Source organism: Hippoglossus hippoglossus, chromosome 2, assembly GCF_009819705.1.
Source record: "Hippoglossus hippoglossus isolate fHipHip1 chromosome 2, fHipHip1.pri, whole genome shotgun sequence".
In the NCBI taxonomy this organism is placed as follows: Eukaryota; Metazoa; Chordata; class Actinopteri; order Pleuronectiformes; family Pleuronectidae; genus Hippoglossus; species Hippoglossus hippoglossus.
The window spans coordinates 9,893,629-9,915,757 of record NC_047152.1 but is presented as its reverse complement, the minus strand read 5'-3'; the positions used below and the strand labels follow the sequence as shown (position 1 = coordinate 9,915,757).

Genomic DNA, 22,129 nt, shown 5'->3' with positions numbered 1-22,129 from the left:
ATGCATAATAATAATAATAATAATTCCATTGCAGCAGGTGAGAGACTGTTGAATATGACTGGAGGGTTGATTTTAATACTCATTTACTTTGCACAGCTTTGATTTGAAGATTCCAGTCTCTTTGTGTTTTATATATTCAAATGTTACAGCGTCACATCAGATGCTTACATAGACGTTACCGTGGCAACGCTCAATCTTTCAGATGTGTGTATGATACAAAATGTGTATTGTCATGAAGAACTTTATTTAATTCTGTCATTATGAAGCATCTGTGCTGACAGCTGGTGCATGTGTGTGAGTCAGTGTCACGTGCTTGTCTTTTACTGTCTTTTAGAAGACGTCCACACTGTGAGGAGACATGATGGACAACTGTCCCCACTTTACATGTTCAAGACACACCAACTCTTACTGACTGTTAATATTATGAATATTAATACTTACTAACAATACTAACGATAGATATGAAAGTTTGTGAAGAAGTTTAACTGTGTCCTTCACATAAAGCTTATAATTAAATGTTCTTATTGTTGGTATTGATAAATCCTACTGCGCCGTGTTTGCAGTGTTTACGGTAGATGGCTGGCTGGTGGGCGTGGTCAGAGGGCCCCGCAGCTCCCTGATTGTCCCCGCAGATCAGTTCCCTCACTCCGGGTTCCAGAGCCGCTCCGCCGCCTCCAGCTCCAGGTAAGAGCTCCGGAGCTTTGTCCTCCTCTCAGCGGGGAGCCGAGGCTCCAGATCCCCCTGAACCCTCCGTGATGACCCGCTGCCGTGGCTCCTCTGGGGCTCCGGCTGCGGGTCAGGTGTCTGTGGACAGTTTAAAGTGGATTTTAATGTTAAATGTCGGATCTGAAGCTGTGGAGTTAAACATCTCTTTGTGATTTAATTGAATAGAGAAGAATCAGGATGAAAGTAAAGAGATGAATGTTCAGATCAGTGTTTCCTCTGCGGTGTTGTGCTGCGTCCTGCGCTGCAGCCTTTTGTTCTGGTCCACGCCTGCATGGTGCTGAAACCTCCACTGCACCACTGCACCTCCGAGGAGCAGACACTGGGAGTAGACCAGTGCAGGTGCGTTAGGATCATTATACTACTGCACATACATGTACACACACACATATATGTATTTATATATTGTGTGTGTGATGTACTGTCTGGCTGCTGCCTGCATGCTTTGTGGAGAAGGGAGTAGCCCTGCAGATTCTCTGTCACAGTCACTTGCCCCTGCAGGTTTCACCACCTTGCACGAGCAAAAGGCTGCACATGCATTTATTATAACATCATTTTATTAGTTTGATTTAGTTACGTTTATCAGTGGGAGCCAGAAAAGCCAAAACCCGCCCAGTTCCTCCCCGTCCACACAGAGCCTCTGTCCTGTAATGTCCTTACACGAACATGAAGCCACAGATAAAGATCTGTGAATGTCCAGACGTCCATTAACCTGATGGAGCTGCTCCGAGCTGCGTGTGTCGCCTCCGAGCACAAACAGCCACTGCAGGTTTCCCCCGTCTGGATGTCGGAGGGGAAAACATTCCTTTATGAAAAGGTATTAACGCCGACTCTTCATATGGACACATTCCAGCAGCTGGCTCACATGAGACCCCGGCTCTGGACCAGGGATGGAATGAAAACAGCATCTTCGTGGGCTGATGTTTGGGTTTTCACTGTCTCAGCCAACGTTTATTAGGCTTTTGATTCAGTGCTTGAGCTTCACTGACCTGAGACTCACAGGAGTTCAGTGTAATGTTGGGTTTTCTCCTCCAGTTTGGTCGTGAAGTGCAATAAATGTAGTCATAAATACAAAAATCAACAAATACACAGTAATTACTTCCTTTAAGTAGCTCGTTTTGCTTGTGGGACTTTCCAGCGTGAAATATTTCCAAACGTGTAAAACTAATATACTTTAGAGACTCAGGATCGAGATTAGGACATGGACTCAGCGCTGTATCAAAGGCAGAATCAAAGGCATTTCCGCTGCTAGCATAGCAGTACAGCTTCGATACGCAGCAGCAGAGACGTCGTTTAATTTCTTTCATAGCCTTTTCCTGTCCGAACTTCCTTTTTATCGATTGAAGGCGACCGCAGCAGCACTTGTGTGCTCGATATACCACCACACATGTATTATATTCATGTATAATTCATCTATCATCAGTCGCGGCTTCCCAGCAAGGCACAAACTGGAAACATTAATCCCCCCCCCCCTCCTCTAAATGGAGGTTGGCAGGATGCTTTAGCTGAACGTGACAAGATTGAGTCCGGTTTCCCCTAAATCTCCTGACGGGACTCGGCCTCTGTCAGGCCACATTGGGCTGAGTCTAATCACTGATGGACTAATTGAAATGACCTTAATAACAACACAACAGGTTGGGGGGTGCGTTTACCTGCATGAGAAGACAAGACTTTAATTTAAACAACAGGAAACTCGATCCTCGATCCTCGTGGCGCCGCAGGTTTCTAATGGCAGCTGGCAGAACTGGGCTTTAGTGCGTGATTAGGTCTTGACCGCGAGAGGAACCTGAACTGATGCGTCACAGGAACCAAACGACACACTGACCTGCATGTGGTGCACACTCACCACTCGCAAACACGCCCACCCTCCAGGAAGTGAGACGAAGACGAGGACACCATCGTCCAGAGACAATTCAAGTGTCTTCAATTATATTGCGATGTGTACTCTTCACTGTTTTCGGGTGTTTTTATAAACCAAATGATTAAGTCACGACCAATTAGGATCCTCTTGTTTCGTAGGTTTAAACTGTTTCCGCCTGTTAAGCCACAGATTCATTGGGCCCAGCTGCCATTAGCTTTTTGAATAGTTTATTTAGACTTTAATTAATAGAGACCCTGCAGTTCTTTGTGTTTTAAGTCTTTTATATTGTATTTATCGTCCATCTCTTGTGTTCAGCTTCAGGTTTGTGTGGATTCTGCCGTCAATACTACAAATTGCCCGATGCGGACAAAGAGAAATCCTCTCATCCTTGAGATGAATTGATTATTTAAAGGTTGGTGGGTTGTGAACCTATTTCTCGAGGCTGCAGACATTTAAAAGGACAAACAGAGTTTTTCCATGTGTTCTCTGAAGCCTGTTTCCTCTCTGAGCTGGTTCGGAGTCTCGTCTCTCAGTTTAATATGAAAGCAGAAGAGATATTGACTCTGTGATGAAGCTGCTGCTGGGTGGCATCTTCTCTGTTGTGGTGCATTCACAAACACTCCAGATGTGGTTGAAACATCTGTTTAAATGAAGTCTTAATTGAGCCTGAGATCCCATTTGTGAGAGTCACTGCTTTTGAAGGCAGCTGAGATGCATCGTGTGGCCTTCTGGGTCCAGGACGCCGGTCTCTCTACCCGCTCACCCAGCCCGCTTGGCCCCCTGCACCAGATCCAGGTCCACGGTTGACTAGCAGTCAGTCTCCCAAACCGGGCCTGACAGCCAGTGTCTCATTCCATTGCTCACGGACGGTGCCCCTCGACAGAGAGGACACTCATGTGGGCCGTCCCTGCTCTCCAAGCCTGTCACATATTGACATCTCGAGGACTCTCCGCTGCTCGCGCTTGCAGCTCGGTGTTGTAACCGTGTTAGCTAATCCACGAGGTCAGCGCGGTGATGGCAGTGGGAACACGAGAGGAGAAGGAGCCTCCAACCTCCTACCAGAGCTTTCCATCGGCTCCCAAGCTGGAAACCTCCTACGTGTTCACACCGAGCCGTTACAGGAAGTTTACATGTGTCTGTCTTAGCAGGTTTATGTCTCATAGTCCAGCTTATAATGGTGTTTGAGGTTTCACACCCGTAAGTGGTGCTCAAGAATGCAGCCAACTGGGCTGTTGACATGTTCTGGATGATATAATGGTGACGTCGGCTGCTGCCTGAAGCCAGCTCGTTCCTGCATCTGCCACTGGGACAGCCAAGCACTAAATATTTCAGGACATTTCGATTAAAAGCATTTTTATAACCGTGCAACAACATCAAAAACATGTTCTTACTTCAAAAAACACTTTTCTCAGGCTAAAACTACCTCGTCTTCAATTTTCTGTCAGTGAAGCTCGAGTTCTTCATTCTGCACAAGAGGAACGAAGAAATTCTGCCTGTCAATGTGCAGCTTTTTGATTTTATTCAGTCGTTCATCAAAGCCAGAACTATTTTAAAACTTAAAAGTCGCCTAAATGATGCAGCAGAAGCTCGTGAGGCCTCCGGTCTCGTTTCTCGGACTCTGACCCGGGCCCAAGGCGGAAAGAAACCGCTAATGAGCCTTAGCATCTCCCCGAACGGGCCAGGGACCTCCTGTTAGCGTAGCGGCAAAGCTACGTTATGACTTCCAGATGTTGAAGCTAAACAGCGAGATTGTTTTCTCCCCGTCTCTCTTTTACAAACAGCGCACTGGCAGCGGTTAAAGGAGAATACACTGGCTGAAGTGTGCTGCAGGAATGAATGAGCCTCATTGTTGGACGTTCACGTATTGTTCTGTCGTACAGACTCCAGATCAGGTTTCTCTGCTTTTAAATGTGCGACTGGAATGTAGTGTCATGGAAATAAGTCTCAAAGGATTCGGCACAAATTGCTTCTCAGGGCCCGAAGCTTCCTAAACTAAACCAGAACATCTCCTAACCATGTTAGTGCGTGCATGTTTCTGTGCACGTGTGGATGCTCGTAAGTGTCCGTCTCTGCGCCGCTGTGCCCATCTGCCTGTTGCTTGTTGGACGGGATGAATGGAAACCCCCCCCCAGTTCACAGGAGCGTCTCACAGACGGCTCAGTAAAGCCCGTGTGAGACGCAGAAACAGATGCATGGAGGGTACATGGCGTTCCTGTTGGCCTGGTTCGAGGCGGGCTGCAGGAACACAGCAGCTGACTGTGTGGAGTGGACGTCCTGGCCGGCGTCCAGGAAGCGTTTTACTGCAGCCGCCGCTGGATGAGTCTGAACGGGGCTCAGACAACGTCCTCCCTCAGACGTGCAACAGGCGTCGCAAGATGAAGAAATGATCGTTGCGTTCAATGACCTCCCATCGGTCCCTCTCTCCTCCTCTGTGTTGTTTTGAAGCGTCGACTGTTCCCACTGCCCCCTATGGGACCACCAAGGGCCCCCCTCACCACGGCAACCCCTGCCATGGAAACCAGCCCCTCAAAGGAATGACCCCTTTGAGTACCAGTGTGTAGACGCTCTGTGCTGCTCTGTAATAACAGGATATTGACTAGAAGACGACATTCACACATTTCCTCTTCTAGTTTCTCCATTTTCTTCAACATCAGCTTCACGCAGACACCAGGCGATTAGATAAGGGACTGGAAATGTAAAACGAATCATCTGTTCCTGTGTCACGCTCCTGACCGGCTGGAGAAGGGAAGGTGGCGTGAGACTCGACCTCAGGTCAGCTCGTGAAACCACACATCATAAATCCTGCTGGAGAACCTCAGCTTCCTTCTGCAGCATCACCAGATGTTAAATAAGAGTAATAATAAAGCTTATAACCATATAAAGTTGATTTCCCTGACATTCCTCCAGTGTTTCATGCGTCACATGTTCAGTCTCTTTGGAAAAACAAACCTGTGCTCTGTGTTTTTACGTCTGAATCTAAACTGTCCAACATTTTTCATTCAGTCTTTTCAGTCCGTCATTATAAAACATAACGATGTGGAATATATCTGCCTCACTTCTACTATTTCCTTTTGTTTTTCTTTTGACGTTTAATAGGCTAATGGTCCTTTCCTGTGTGTGTGTTGGAAACCAGTGGGGAAACTCCACAGCTCCTTGTAGATACCAGCATGTTTTTAGGTCCAAACACGACAGACGTGAACTTCAAAGCTGCGTCCTGGTGTTGTCTCTGGTGCTGTCGTGTCTACACACTCGCAAACTTCTCTTTGTCTTCAATTTTGTATCCCCATGCAAGAAATGCTCGTGTAAACAAAGACGTGAGTGACGTTTCCTGAGAGCAGATCTGTAATTAGCTGTTTCTTCTGCCTTCTGTAGCCACCAGCTTTTCCCCACTTCCTTTGTCTGCACGCCACGGGTCGCCAATTATTGATTCCTGTCCCTCCCCAGTCTTTCTTCTCCCCGGCTCACCGAACCCCCGTGGGGAAGCATGAGGAGAGGGTGCACCCCCATGTGCATGCCCACATTCAGATGCTAATCCCCCGCCATCTGCTTTCTACCTCAGGCAGAGGCTGCACGTGGTGCCTTCCTGCCCGTGGCCGCTGTGGGTGAGGGAGGGAAATCCCTGAGCTCCTCACCCCCCTGAGGGGCTGCCAGGGTTATCGCCACCTTTAACACCCCAATGGAGGCGCCCTGCACCCCCCCCTCTCTCCCTCACCCTCCACTCAGGGGTCACCCATAGAGAGAATCCAAAAGAAGTTACCTCCTCCATCCAGAGCCAATGGAGCGTAGCACAATAAAGCTCGTTTCCTGAGCGACCTCTGGTCAAAGAGGCAGATCCTGGCAGATGAGTTAATCACTGGCAGTCACAGCAGATTCAAACCAAGCTGACCCTGGATCCTGGGAGTTGGTCTCCCACCTGTTTGAGTGGGAAAAGCTCTCCAGCCTCCTGTATTGTGTGCGGCTGCTGGTCTGTGTGGGATCCTGCAGCTCCACCGTGACATAAGCAGCTGGAAGTTCCTCTGTATTTAGAATCCAAGCCTTTCTTGAATATGTATCTCTGCCAGGGAGGTTGTGTTTTCACCCCTGTCTGTTAGTCCGTCAGCAGGATTACACAAAAACAACTCAACGGATTTCCACTAAAGCTGGTGGAAGGATAATTCTGGTCTGGATTCAGACAAAGATCCAGTTTCTGTGCAGCTTGATTAAATTTGACGGACTTGGAGGAGGAATGCTTTGATTTGAGAGGTTTACTCTCTGAGAGTTTAAAGTGAAGTTCAGTCCAGTAAAACGTGTCTTATTTCATTTAAGCCTCAATAATAAGAAATGTAAATAACTCCAGAAGGAAAACCAGATAGTTGTGTCCCTTCTTTACGTTCCTCCGCTCAGACCAGATGAAAACTCAACAGGAAAGTAATCTTCACGTTGTTGCTCCACACCAGCTCTGCACTCTGCACGTTTCAGACCAGGAGACGTGGAATGCATTTCATCTGCAGGAGCTCCTATGTTCTCGAGCCCAGCTATTTCCTGCAAAGGGCGGTGATGGCAGTGGCGGCGTCCCGTCGACAGTCACGTGAGCCCGTCTAAAACCACAGAGTCACAGAGCTGGAGATGGAAGACGCTTTAATCTGCGTCCACATCTGAGGAATGAAAACACAAAGCTCGGTGTGGCTGAGCAGCGTCGTGCCTCCATGTGGTCACTGTTTAGTGTGTGTGAATTCCTGCCTCAGTGTGTGTGTGTGTGTTTGAGATGATGTCACTGCTGCAGGGCGGACGATGCACTGACACCAGAGCTGCTCAGCGACCTGTGCACGCTTCAGTCACTCTGACTGCAGCGCTGGTGCAGAGTCTCAGGGGCTGTCGGGCCTTGGCTGCTGCAGGAGAGTTTAAACAGGCTTTTTAATGTCACTGTAGGTTTTTACCTGAAGAATTAAGGAGGTCTGGGATCTTTAATTGGTTTTATTGGCAATGAAGCACTCAGATATCCACACCCCAGGTTCATGCTAATAATACATTTCAGTCTTCAGATGAAACAAACGCTTTTAACACCGTCCCACTTCATCTTCCCTTTGCCAGTCCTCGGGTCCTCTGTTCATTTAGCTTCGTTACCCGAAGGCGTCGTATCCATAGCGACTGATCCCAGTGTCATGGAAACAAAGGTATGGCCTCAGCAAGTAAACAGCTGCCTCCTGAACCCCCTTGGAAACCTGGAGCCCACACAGCGCCCCCCCCCCCCCCCCAGCTGAGCAGCAGAAACTATATACTGAACTAGTCTATTACCTTGATGCTGATGTGACGTGTGGCTGCAGAGGATGATCCTGACGTGAGGGAACTGGACAGAGACGTGTCCTGTGTCCCCGAGCGCGTTAACGAGGGACGACCTCACCCTTCAGTCCCTCCAGTGCAGGAAGTCATTAACACGTCTCCATCATACTCTGCTCCTCTTTCTAATAACTGCAGCTCCTCTTTTGTTAATGGAAAGGAGTGATTCCCCGGCTACACACACACTGCCCTCCCTGTTCTGCTGAGGCCTTCGGGGTCTGCTCGTATATCACAGCTTCCCCCTGAGCGTGTGGTCCACGCTCCTCTCCCCCTCACCACACTATCCCTGTATCACTTACACTAACAGGCTTCTGAGAGCGTCTCAAGGTGAGAGCTGCTTCCTGTCGCACGGAGCTGCCCGCTTCACTGTCTGTGCTCGTGGCCACGCTGCAGTTTCTGTTTGATTGAAGAGTCGACAACATTATCAATCACCCAGCAGCTGTCAACCCCCCCCCCCGGCCCTCTTTGGCACTTGATGCATATTTGATTCATCACCTGCAGCGTTGGGATTCTGGGGTTTTAACAAGCTTGAGCTGCTGATTCTGAAAGATGTGAGCCTGTTTGTGAGCAGATCTCTGAGATGCATGACTCATCTTAGGCTGATTTCAGCTTCGTCATTCGTCGTGCAGTCTTCAGGAAGAGGGGGGGGGTTAGGGTCTAAAATGCTCCAAAGCTCTTGTCTTTAGTTTAAGTTAAAGCATAAAACATTATGTTTCATTTGGTGCTTGAGGTTTTTCCCCTTTCAGCGCAGCCAGAAAATCATCTCTGTTCTCCGAGCCTCCTCCCGTGACTCATACATTTTTATTTTGTGGGGAGCAGGACGAGGAGGAGGAGGAGGAGGAGGAGGAGGAGGAGGAGGAGGAGGAGGGAAAAGTGCCGACTTGCTTGTTTTGGATGCTTCACTGACAGGGTGGTTTCTGGTGCGCGGCCTGAATGACGGAGCTGCCCCATTAGACCTGACAGCTGTTGACTCCAGCTCTGGGATGTGTTTGTCTGTGTTTGCTTGTCGTTGACTGGTGTTTACATTCGGCAGCGGCGAGCTGGGTGTTTGCACGCGGGGCCGAGGACCAGCCCGTCCAGGATGGGGCTCCATGATGCCGTGTTCTTCATTAAGCATCTTTCTTTTATCTGATGTGTGCAGTCGTTCACTGGGTCTCACGTTGCTTGTGTTCACGCCTGGATATCACAGAGTTAGAGTCCTGTGCAGCTGCCTCCTCCCTCCTCCTCCCTCCTCCTCCCTCGTGCTGCCTGATGACTTCCAGAAACTTCCGCTCCTCACTCAGTCTCAGTGACACGTGCGTCCTCTCTCCTCCCAGCCTGAAGGCCTCAGTGACTCCACAGGGTTTGAGCTCTGGTTCTCACACCTGGCTCTCAACATCTGGGCTGGAGAATCACTTCATTCACTGACAGCCTCGCTAATGCTCCCCTGTCATTTGTAGCAGGGAAGTGAAACAAGTGAAAACTCCTCTAGATGATATTTTACAGGAACAATAACTATAAATATAAAGGAATCACAAGAAACAAACAAATATATCCAACTGGAATTCAAAGACTCGACAGATCTTTATTTGCAAACTGTTAAATCAGTCGGGATCTAGTAAAGATTGTGATCCTGGTTAAAAGACAGTAAACAGTGCATGGACACGCCACACACCCATCAAACCCACAAAGTCATACACACATCTGGAGTTTTCCTTTTTTATTTCAGTCCGACAAAAGTTGAATCCACCTCAAAGAAAATAAGTCGTAAATCGGCAGCAGGGAGTTTTCCTCTCCACCTCAGTCTTCATCTGTGTTTTCATATTCACACATAGAAATATGAAAGCAGCTGCTGCAGCTCCGTCCTCTGCTCCCCTGCTGGAGCTCCAGGTCTCTGCAGCGTCTGACCACCGGTGCCCAGACCGCCGAGCTCCCCGCGTAGGTGCTAATTCAGAGCAGATGGCGCGTGAGAGGAAAAGGCTCAGGAGCGGAAACAGCCCTGCCGCAAATTACAAGCATTTATCTTCCCTCGCTGTTCACCTGCCCTTTCCGTGAAGCTCATGATTCATATTCAAAAGTAGCAGAATTTATCAAGTAGAAATTAAATGAATTGATGATTCCAGCTTTTTAAATATGATCATTTGACACTGTCCCTGTTTTACATAAGGAGAATTGAATATGTTTGAGTGCAGGTCAGAGAAAACCAGTCTGAATTCACACGTTCTCTCCACTGAACGATGAATGTAAATAATCTGTAGCTGCAGCCGCGTGTTGGACCAGTGTAGCTCAGTCTAACGTGCAGCATAGAGACCACTGTGTTTCCCCGTGAGGGAAAAGCATGCTGGGAGATTTGTTCCATGCAGTAATATGGGATCGTGCACAGTAGCCTGTGTTCGAGCTCAGCCCAGAGTGTAGGGACGACTTCAAAGCCCACGGCTACACCCTGTGGTTAGTGTGAAACCACACACACACACACACACACACACACACACACACACACACACACACACACACACACACACCACTCCATATTGTGCGACAGGCACAGGCCCTCAGACAGGCACACATTTATCTAAGTCCATAAAAACAGCTGACTGCGTTTCACCCCTGAATTTTCCCATCAGTCTTAGCATCAGCCCCCCCCCGCCCCTTTCTCCAGCTGTAAACACACACACACACACACACACACACACACACACACACACACACACACACACACACAGTCTCTCCACTTCCTGTCTCTTTCTTCTCAAATCTTGTCTCTGTTTTAAACTGGCCTCTTGGACGCATACTTAACATTTGAGGAATTTCCTGTGTTCTGCTTATATCAGAGGAATATCACACACACACACACACACACACACACACACACACACACGCAGGCCATCTTTAGCCTGTGTGTGTGTGTGTGTGTGTGTGTTCCTCCTGCACACTGTACTCATGCATATGAATGTGAGTAATGAGACGGTTTGTAGGAAGGATTACTTTCGTTCCGTCGCAATAAAAACATCAATCCAGTGGTGGTCCAGCTGTTGCAGGAGAAGGGCGTGCACATTCCCGCGTGCACGTGCCACTGGTCATCGAGGCTGTGGTGCTCGCTGTTGGCAAACGAGCAGAAAAAGGAAGTTGCACTCTCACTAACCACTCACGCACCGAAGTGTCTGGATTCAGGAGGAGCCGATGATGAAGCATCGATGCAGCTCAGCTCTTCAGCTGTGACTGAAGCAAAGTGGAGTCGCTCTCATTTATCACCGGCTGCCTGTTTTCACATCATTACTTTTTCAAATTCTATTAAGTAGTTCGATTTTCAGGACATTTGTCGCAGCAGATTTTAAAGATGAACTAAAGTTTCAGTGCACAATTCGGAGGCTGAATTTAAAGACTTAAACAAATCCACCAGACTCTGTTTAGAATTCTTCATATTTTAAAGTTTCCTGTTTAATATCGGAGATAAAGTTTCTTTGAACTGATCTACAGTTGAAGCTGTGACTCAGTTCTCCTCACAGGAGATGGTACCCACTCACCAGTGTTACATAGAACAGACGCTCAGGCTGAGGAGTGGGAACGAAGGAGGAAACATTCTCCATATTCACACTCACTCTTTATATTCAAGCTGCTGGTTTAACGTACGAAAAGTTGCATTGTGTTGGTTTAAACTGGGAAACCAAGAGAGGACTGGGATCCACTCGTTGCCTTTATACGAAATGCAGTCTGCAGCGTGGAGATAACGTCCAGCTCAGCGTGAGGATTCACTGAGGAGAATGAGAATAGCAGCTGATTCAATGAAGTCACATGGCGCAAGAAATATGAGGCAGAAATGAAGTTAGTTGACGACGGCGGCTCGGTGATAATAAATGAATTTGTAGATCCGTGTTGTTGTGACAGGATCTGCATGTTGTGTGTGTCTGGACGAGGAGTAAAGCTGCAGCTTTACCGTGAGTCATGCTGGCGTCTCTATGAGCTGAGGGGATGGAGGGGATCAGCGTCTGGGCAGGTTCACCTTTGACCTCTGACACCAGCGTCCTGAGGGGAGAGAATACACAGACAGCGTTAGAGAGATTCAAAAAATGATATTTAATGAGAGTGAATTTAAATGTTCGAGCACGGCAGGAAAATAAATACAGAACAAAGAAGCTTCTCCTGAGTCAGAGGATCAAATTGACCTCGTATCAAAAGAAATGAATTCATCAAACAAACCTCACTGCTGAATTGATATGAGCGATGTATTGGTGACTTCTCTACCTGAGCCTGAGAGAGATGAGTGGCTGCTAACCTTTACACCGACGGACAGATCACAGCGGATTTGGCTAATTAGATTTCCGTGTTCTCAAATCTAATTTGCTATTTTATTTAAAGCAAACAACGACAACAAGCAGACGCAGCCGCAGAGTGTTTTCTGCCATTTTGAGGCGGTTGTTGTTGTCGAGGCTGGACGTCGCCGGGCCTCGTGCCGGGAGGAGATTGCTCTTGTGATCCTGGCGATGCAGCGGATCCAGTCCTCGGGCATTAACGAGTGATTAGGTCCATGTCTGGGTGAAAGTATTAACACTGGACCGACTGTGGGGCTTATGGTGACATGTATGAAGTCGTCAGGGATGAAGAGCTTGAGCCCTCATAACTTTGTGGTTCTGAGAGAAAGAGCATCCTTCACATTTCAGATGCACAGTAAGAGTCTGAGGCTCGTGTTTCCTCTGACCTCTATCTTTAGCCGATGCAGCGTCACTGTAAGACAAAGCTGGAGCCACAGCAACAGTGACGCCGGCGCTCGGTGATGCAGAACCCGGCGCCGTGTCCTCCAGCACCTGCCATGACTTTGCCCTCTCAGTGAGACTCGTGCTAAAGCTGCATTTTTTAAAAAACAGATTGAGTCATGCTTTTCAGGAAAGAAAGAAAGTTCTGATGAGGGTGACGGCTTTTTGGAGATGATGATGCACCACAGGCCAAATGAACCCCAGTAAGAGTCAGCAGCTGTTTGCAGGGATTTAACTCTTACAGGCCCACGTGCACGTGGCCACGTTATTTTGGCGTCCAGGATATTTTATGGGTCAGAGACGGGATCCAGACGTCCTGCACCCGGCGGAGAAACCCACTGACCAGCGCTGAAACTCTCCGTCCAAATCTGGATGGAGAGGTCCGGGCAGATTACTCCCCTGAGGCCGCCATGATCCATTCAGCTAATCCCGATCATAGTGAGTTGGCTGTGCACCAATCTCACTGCTGGCCACCCCCCCCCCCCTCCAGTACAGCAATGAGATTGACCTACCTTTTAATTTGGGATTAGACGTAAGGTTTTATTGTGACCCATGAGAGTTTCATCCTGCGATAAGCAGCATTTGATAGAATAAAGGGAATAAAGCTGAGATATTAATCTACTTATTTTCGTATTCGATTTTGGAGACGTTATAAAGCTTGTGACAAAGTGACCCACTAAAGTTAATGAAAATGACCAAACCACAGTTTCTTCCACTAAGTCACATTAAGATAAAGCCTCTGACTGACTTATAATCATTAGTTCACATCTGCAGTGACATTTAAGTTTGGAACATGCATTAGATAATATTCTTAAACCTCTTGGATCTGTGGAGGCCTGTTTGCACCTCCTGTACTTAGAAGGTGTCTCCTCTCCATATGTCCTGGTCAAACAGAATCATGTGTAATCTGTCGACAGCGAGCTCAGTGCGCCGCTGTGCCCGTTGACAGTTGGGCCGTGGCAGATTGGCGTTAGCCCGGCCAGCATCTGCTTCTGGCAGCGGAGGCGGAGGGGAGATTAGATTTTGCCGTGTTTGCCGGCTCTGCAGCTCCGGTGCCGGCCTCGGCCTCTAATCGGTGCTGGCAAATGGCCTCCCTGACGGCGGCCGGCGTTGACAGGACTGTCTGCGCCTCTCCGGTAGTCTCCCTCTCTCCTCCCCCCCTCTACCTCCCCTCTTATCTCCTGCAGAGACTCGGTTCTTCACGAACACTGAACGCTCTCTCTGCAAATGTGAACATTTAAAATGATCTCACGACCGCCGTGCTAAGTTTTCCACCGTGTCTCAATTGCTTTCTTTAAACCCGATCCAGGCCGCCCCCGGTGACGGGCTGATTACAGTCCTTCACCGATGGCTCATTCTACTCCCCCCCCGAAACGCGACGAGCTAATGATGGGACTGAGGAGGAGATGTGATGTGGGATGGAAGGAGCGCGGCTGCCTCCCTCTCCTCCTCCTGATTCTTTTTTAAAGTGGTTTCAGAGCCGTATGACTGGATCCTTCATGATTCAGCCTCCCGACTTCCTCTGTGGTCGCGCTGAGGTCTGGCGAACATGTCGGGGAGTGTCTCCTGACATCAGCGTGGTCCCGTCGGTTTGCTTTAGTGGTTTCATTTATTTACTTCCAAAAGGATGTGCTCAGATTCATAAAGTCTATGTTGGCAGAATGCTAACGTGCTAAATGCACGATATGCTGGACTGGACTTTAAAGCAGTGGTGATCAAAACCTTGAGCTAAAAGATGATAACATGCTCCACAGAGTATTGCATTTTTATGTTTGGCAAATAAATAATAGATTTTATACTAAAGAAGATGTAACACTTAGATAAAAGCTTTATTTCCCTCTTATGCAACTCGATCTCTCGCCAGGAGAAACCCCCGACTCGTGCGTCCGGTCTCCAAACTTTACTCCGACTCCCCCGTCCTGGCACGGTCGTCGGAAATCAGTTGTGTGGTTTGAGGTCATGTTCAACATCAGCTAAATCAGGAGCTCCTCCATCTCGGCTCACAGGGAAAACTACAACCAATGGCGGCCAACCTCACAAACGTGGTTTGCTATTGAGGCTGTGACGTCGCCGGTCACCGACTCCGCGGATTTGCCTCGCTGCAGGAACGTTTCATTTGCACAAAAAGGAGAGTGAACGTACAGTTGCGTGTGCGACCAGATTTGGCTCCGGTCCGGGGCTTTTGGTTCCAGAGAGGAAACTGGATCTAGAGGTTTTGCAGTGAGAGGAGGAACGACTCCAGTGATCTCTAACGCTCATTCATCCTGACACCTCCCCGAGCTGAAGACTGGGACCTTTGTGAGCCTCGTGAATATGAATATACTTCATTTCATGTGGTTTGAGGTTCTAGTAACGAGCAGAGAATTAGGATTTGGTTTTTCTCTGCTTGTCTGGCCCTTTACAGTCTCCCCCCCCCCCCACTCCTCCCAGTGTGTCTCTCACCTCCTCTCCCCCTCTCGTTCCCCCTCTCGTTCCCCCTCTCTGCCTTTGTCTCAGTGCTGCTGCTGCAGCGGGCCATGCCTGCAAATGAGCACTGGGACAGAGCAATTATTCAGCCCGGTGCGAGCCCCTGCTCTCCTGCCTCTACACAGTGCTCATGCACGTGTGGACGCACGCTGCTGCTGCTGCTCGCTCTTGTGTTTTTGTGCATTTGAGCAAAGAAACTGCATTTTTACAGTTGAGACAAACAGAAAGACGAGAATGTGGACATTTCCTGGATGGAGACGGTCTTTTATCTCTGAACTCTATTCCCTCGGGGGGGAGGATGAGCTTCGTATCCCTTTCAAACATGAATTAATGTGACACACAAACATACACACACACACATATCTTGCACTGTTCCACCCCGCCCCCAACTCCACTCCCCCCTCCACCAGTCAGTGCAGCACAGACACTGGCTGAGTGTGTGTCTGTGTGTGTGTGTGGGGGTAGACCTCAGTGTGTGTGTGGATGCAGTTTGCATCCCTCTCTGTCAGTGCGACGCTGCCCTTCTCTTGACTCTTCTCTGTCTGCTCTTTCTCTGCAGAAGCTGCTGCCGTGCCCCCCCCCCTCCGTCACCACCAGCGCCACCTTGTGCCCTCTTTGCACACAATAAGCTGTGATAACCACCCCACCCCTCCAGGTAAGATTTAACATTCTTCTCATCTTTTTCTTTGTTGACAGGAACTGGTGCCTTTCTAATCTCCACTTCCTTCATTACGATGTTCCCTTTGTTTGCACAGATTCTCATTAGTGAGGATATTTGCCGTTGACATATTCAAACCATCGTGTGAAACAGCCGATGTGGAGATAAGCCCGGGGCCGTCTCTGTGTTTTGATGACCTTTACTCCCGTCCCTCGTCTAGACAGATTATTCAGCAGGACAGCGCAGTTCACCCTGGGTTTGCTGTCGCTCTGCGTGAAGAGTGAAGTGTTTACCAGACGTATAAAACCCTGATCTCATGTGATTTCTGCTCCGTGGAAGAAAACATGATATCCATTGGAAAATAGCGGCGGCTGCGACGATTGTGTTTTAGAGGCCGAGGCTGCGATGGCATGTGGCCGCTGGCGGTTAGCGACTCGTAGCCAACGGATTGTTGGTGGTTTCACCGTGGGAGTGACACCAAGCCGAGCGAGACCACAGGACACATAACTCTGCCTGTCAGCGTCGGCAGAGCTGTCACAAGTTCGCTGCAGGCTCTGGAGGAGTTTCAGGGCTGACAGGTGGTTTCTGCAGCGAGCAGGTGGTGATGGAGTGATGGCGAATCGGACTCCCCGTCTTTAACTCTTCTCTAGAACCCTTTCCCTCCGCCTCCCCCCCCCTCTCTCTCTCTCTCTGTCTCTCTCTCTCTCTCTCTCTGTGTGTCTGTCTGCCTGGGTGGTTGCCGGGCAGCTCTCAGGCGAACTGTCTTTTCCTAGGAACCGACTCATGATGACACGCCATGGCGTAGGGGGGGGGACGAGGGGGCACACGCGGCCTCTCCCTGTCCTTCTCTGCGAGGTCACAAACTGAGCCCTGTCCCCTCCGTCATCCTCCACCTCCTGATCGTCCTCTTTTCGCTGCGTCACCCCGCATCTTCTCTTGCCCTCGACTCGAGGTCGTCGCCTGGCGTGGAGGTCGCCGTGCGGCCCGGGTAACCGACTGTTGCCGTGCTCGCAGGGCAAAACAAGTGGGAGGGGAGGGGACATTGTTTTGGAGTCAACGCCACCGCTGGTTCCAACCGCTGTTTGTCAGGAAGGCGTTTGAAATGCTACGTGTGTAAGAGGAGGACATTGTTTCATGAGCTGAACAACGTGCATGAAATGTAGTTAATTTAACCCGAGGATTCACCTTTAACCTTCTGCATTGCATCATGGGAAGTGAAGCATCTGGTGTTTCTCCATTCTCCATTTATCGATTTTATTATTTTTTACTAAACAAAGGCTGAAGACTCTGGAGAATGTTTCTAACTGAACCTTGACTTGTGGATATTTTGTCCAACTCTTGTTCTCAAGGTCAAACTTTTCATGTTAAAGAGTCATGTAAAGTTTCCAGCTGCCACATGAGAAATTGAACTCATCCACCTTCAACATCAGCCTAAACTAGAAGCTGAGATTTGTGTGGAACGTGCCACAGGTGCCCTTCACAACTCGACCTTGACAGATCGGCCCTGAAGTGTGTGTTGACATGTGATATGACGCCGCGTGTCAGAGATGAGCTGAACCGCGGAGGCAGCAGCAGCTGAATGGAACCGACAGGACGGGAGTCTACAATCTGTGTTGACGGAAGATTGGCACTTTTCATATTTGTAATGTCAGGAGAAGAATTTGATCATGTTAGGGTTAGGGTTAGATGTGATTTTAAAACTCTCAGAAACCTCAAGTCCTTCCACCTTAGAGCCCATACTGTACATTTTTCATAAACCCTGTCTGAACATGTGGGCTGATGCATGTGTTGCTGCGAGGCCTCTACCTGCAGGATATATATACAGAGACCTGCACCTGGTCCTGCCTGGGTTTCATGACGCTGCAGGACCAGGTTCAGACTGTAGATTATGTGGAGGACACAGAGGGAGTTTACTTTGCATCTTTGGTATGAAGAGTATGTGTCGGCCCAAGGTCTCAGTCTCGTTTGCTTGTCAACACACAGAATCAGTTCATTGATGCAGCTGCAGGACGTTAGAGAAATAATGTCTTTTTCTTTAGTTTGATTTTGAAATCGCGCGTCGTAGTATTTTGGAAACCGTCCACGCCCTTCAACATCCTTCACCTTAACTCCAGCTTCTCTTATCCAACGTGTCAAACATGTGTGTGTTTGTGTTGTTTGGTGGCGTGTGTCGTCCTCAGGGTGTGCGTGTCTGTGTGTGTTTGTCTGTGGGGAGACGGAGGCTGTCTTTGTGAATTATGGATGAGGGAACGGGGGCGATGGCCAAGTTAAAAAGGGGAGAAACCGAGACCTCCGAGGAGAGACCGAGAGGCTCTGTCAGACTTTTACAGGCCGAACCCCGAGGTTGAGCCACAACCTCCAGCAGGCACGTTATCCCCATAAATCATCACATTCTCTCCAGTTAGTTTCCCTTTCACACAAATCAGTGTGTGGGTTTTTTAAAACAGGGTTTTCTGTTTCACTCAAGTGTCCCGGTAAGACCCCGAGTGACACTTGAATGGTTTTAAATGCAGCTGCAGTTCCTTCAAGGTCCTTGTTTAGCGGTTTCAACGATTCAAAAAGGGAGAAATGACCAGAAACTGTATCGATGCACGACACCTGGGGATAAGGAAAGATTGTGAGGATGTAAAATTAACTTTGGTGCATTTGCGTTTAGAGTTTGGCGTCTAAATCACTTAATCCTGGTTTGTGACCCATCACCACAGAACTCCACGAGTCTGATTGTGCAACAGGCTCCTTGTAAACACAATAACCAGGTTGATGGACCTTTGAAATGACTTTGTTGAGCTGGAATTGAATCCAGGCTTATTGAGCTGTTGTTGTTTTTACTGCCTCCTGCTCCGTGCACGTCGCTCTCCCACGGTGCCAGACGAGTTTCAAGTGCCAAAAATCAATCCAGAGCCCATGAACATTTACCACTAATGTGATGATTGATGCGATTCCTTTATCGGTTATTTTTATGCATCCTGACGGCTGCAGGATTGAGTCTGAACCCAATAACTCTGAAAATATCTTTCTGTCATTTCCCCCTTTATCTCCTCTGGTGGCTCATTGGAGGCTTATCAGGCCTTTTAGCTGCGTGCAGAGATTAGGATTCATTTTCTGTTTGATGAAGTCTGTGGATTAGGTCGGATTCTGACCTCCTTCGTCTCTCTCTGACTCTTCCCTCCGTCTCCTCTGCTCTGTCTTCGACCCTCTTGGCCTCTGTCCTCCCTGGAGGAGCATGCAGGTCAAAGGAAAACGCAGAGTCCAGCGTGTTCCTTCTTTCCAGGGACTCGAGATGAGTCGCTCGTTTGTTGAATCCTGTTTTTTCTTCCGTTAAGTCGACCGACAACATGAGCTGCTGGGTTGATTGTGTCTGATGAGCTTTCGGAGAAATTATCTGTCAAAGTTGTAGTTAATGAGTTTGTAGTTAAGATTAGGAAATTCAGAAAGTGTCTGAAACACCAAGTGCAGATATGTATGTTTTCATTAATCACTTTTCCTCCTCATTTGCATTAATCTGTTCATTGGTTTCACTCTTAATCTCTGTACGAGTGAATTCATGATGAGTTTCTATCAGTGGGATGAAAAACGAGGCGTCACGAGCGACGGATCATTTACTCTGATGATTTAACACGTGTGTCTTAAGGTATAAAGTTTTTCCTCTTGATATTTTGGGGCAGAGCTGTAACTCCACATCTCTTTCTATCTCTCCATCTCCCTCTCTCTTCATCCCTCTCTTTACTTGGCGGAGCTTCTCCCCTGAAGAGACATTATTTCCTGTCTGACCTCAGTTTCCTTATTGTCTCCTTTTTTCTGTCTCCTCCATCATATCAACTCGTTTCCCTCTGAGGTTTATTTATGGCTGTTTGCCTCCTCCTCCTCTTTATGTGCAGACAGAGAACAAATGAGATTATTATTCATAAATGATTGGAGATACATTAAAATGCTTTTGACAAATCTAATTAATCAGTCCTTCACATTAAAATCTAATAACAACTTTTATTTTGCTCATTTTAGTTCAACTACCTGTTTTTATTCCCAATCTTTTTAGAAACAAGTCCCTGAAGTGACAAGAGCTAAATATTATTTTTCACTCCTGTAGCTTCCACATAGGAAACCTAATTCAAAGTGTGAATGACTGTAATTAAGGGTCTTGAAACCATCCTTTTAGAAAACTATATTCTCTTTTTACCCGTAAAATCAATATCCTTCCTGTGTGTGAAAGAAATATTAAACTGTGGTCGCAGTAAACTCTGAATCAATTATTTCCTGTAAGAGGAGAATTACTCCTCCTGTGTGATTTCCCTCTCCTCTTCACTCCAGGCCTCTTCTTCTCTCTCCTCTAATAAATCAACCTCCTTCCTGTTTGGAGAATCTCTATCTCCTTCTTTCTCTCTTTCTCTCTCTCTCCGTCCAACCGCCTGTTATTGGCGCTAGGCCCCCCCCCCCACCACCGCTCCTTTCACACTGTTTTAACGTTAACAGGATGCTCTGGTGTTCCACCTCCTCACGGTCCCAAAGCAGAGCAAACGTGCAGATCTGTCTTTCTTCATGGCGGCCGTAAGCCCCTCGCTCATCCCCTGGCTCGGCCCGGAACCCAGGAATTTGACAAATCTTAAAAAACGTCTCGCTGCAGTGGAGTTTGTCTGGTTGGCTCGAGGAGGACATGTTCACTTGTAATCACTTGTTTATGGAAAATAATCGCTCTCTTGGATTATTATCATCGTCCCTTTAGTCCTTTGTTTGTTCTTCCTCTCTCGCTGTCGCCAACTTTCTCATCTTTCCATTTTGTTTAGGTTTGAGTCGAAGCCTCTGAACATGTTTGTTTTACGGTTTCTCTGAATTCCACTTAAACTAAACCTGGAAAACATGCCACTGCTTTTGTGCCAGTGTCTATGTTGGTATTTTTTCATTTCTTGTCTCTAAAATCTGACTTGACTTCCTGCTGCAAGAAGAAGGAATGTTTTAAATATTGTGGTTTTCATTTTACATTGATTTAAACTTGACACAATAAGTTAAAAGATGCAAATAAGAAAATCTGAGGGATATTTAACGTGTGAGGAGAATAACGCAGTAAATTTCAACATGAAACCCACATTAAAATGCAGGGGGGAGACAACAAAGGGACGTGTACTGACGGCGCACGTGCACACGCCTGAGCGCACACACTCTGGACAGATGAGATTATTTTCGGCTTTGTTGTCGTGTACAGCCGATCAGCGGCAGCTTAGAAGAGCCACACTGAGGGTTGGATTAGTTCAGCTGGCAGAGTCTCGGTGACCAGATCACTGGGTTTCCTGCAGAATTGGGAAACTTTTGAAGTCTGGTCTCTTTTGTCTCGCTGGTTGAATTAAAGGTATTTTGCATTTTAATGACATAAATAATCCATATTTGAAATGAAAACATTTAAACCTGCACCAAACTAACTCCAGATCCTCAGAGAAACGTTGTGACGCTCTCCGCCGCCTCTCGATTGAGCCGTGGGCAGTCGGATGGTTTTGATTGGCTTTAGTCTCACAACCCTGGCGACCCTGGTCAGAGCTGAGCCGCCGCCTCGGGCTGAACATGAAGCCCAGAGGATTCTGGACTCGGAGGTCAGAGCGTAAAGATGGCGCCGAGTCAAACGGGCTGAGGGTGGTCTTGTTTTTTTTGTTATCCTGTGTGATGATGAGAGTGAAACTTCAGCTGATTGGTTTCCTGACATGTCTCCTCTCTTGTCTCCTGCAGGCAGATCGGAGCAGACACTCGTCGCTCGTCCGTCTCATCAGTGAAGACACAGCTTCCAGTCAGGTGAGCTGACAAAGAAAACATGGACGCTGCAAAACAGCAGCTTCGTCAAATTAGCTTGTGGTAGAAAGTGAGAAACACTCGAGCAGCTGTGCAGACACCAGCAGCTCCTGCAATCTGACATTAAACGTCAGAAGGAGCCTGGGGAGACGAGGCAGAGGCAGCTGGTTAAACTGGTGCGGAGTTGATTTCCTTTCTAATTCCCTCACAAAAGACAGTTGTGTTATGTGTCCCGAGCAGGAAACTGTAGCTGCGTCCCAGGTCAGGAGTTCTGGGGCCGCATCCTTGGGAGGTCTGGGCCTTCGTACACTGTGAAGGCCGAACCCAGATGAGCCGGTCTGGTCTTCTACCAGCTCGCATCCCTCACTACTCAGGATAGAGGACCTCTGTATCAAATCGCACCTTGTTTTTTACGCCTCTTTTGCTTCTTAATGTTCAGCGACTCCTCTCGCACCCAAATAACTTAAAGGAAAACACAGAAGTCTGGTCGGCTGCCAGACGCCGAGCTACTCATCCACTCCCGGGACTTTTCACTCTCTCTTTTCCCATGACTCATCGGGGGCCTGGGAGTCCGATGTAAGTGGTCGCACTGAGCCGGATGAT

General features: G+C 48.1%; 1 protein-coding gene across 2 annotated transcripts in view; it reads left to right on the top strand.

The window, feature by feature from the left end:
• Positions 1-598: 598 nt before the first annotated feature.
• LOC117775987 (microtubule-associated protein 2-like) overlaps positions 599-22,129 on the top strand; it is a 38,575-nt gene continuing 17,044 nt past the window's right edge. The window contains exons 1-3 of one of the 2 annotated variants that reach the window (XM_034609634.1): positions 599-684; positions 15,656-15,751; positions 21,467-21,529. The gene's annotated coding sequence lies outside the window, so the exon portion shown is untranslated. The remainder of the gene's footprint in view (positions 685-15,655; positions 15,752-21,466; positions 21,530-22,129) is intronic. The other variant, XM_034609642.1, reaches the window with a different exon arrangement.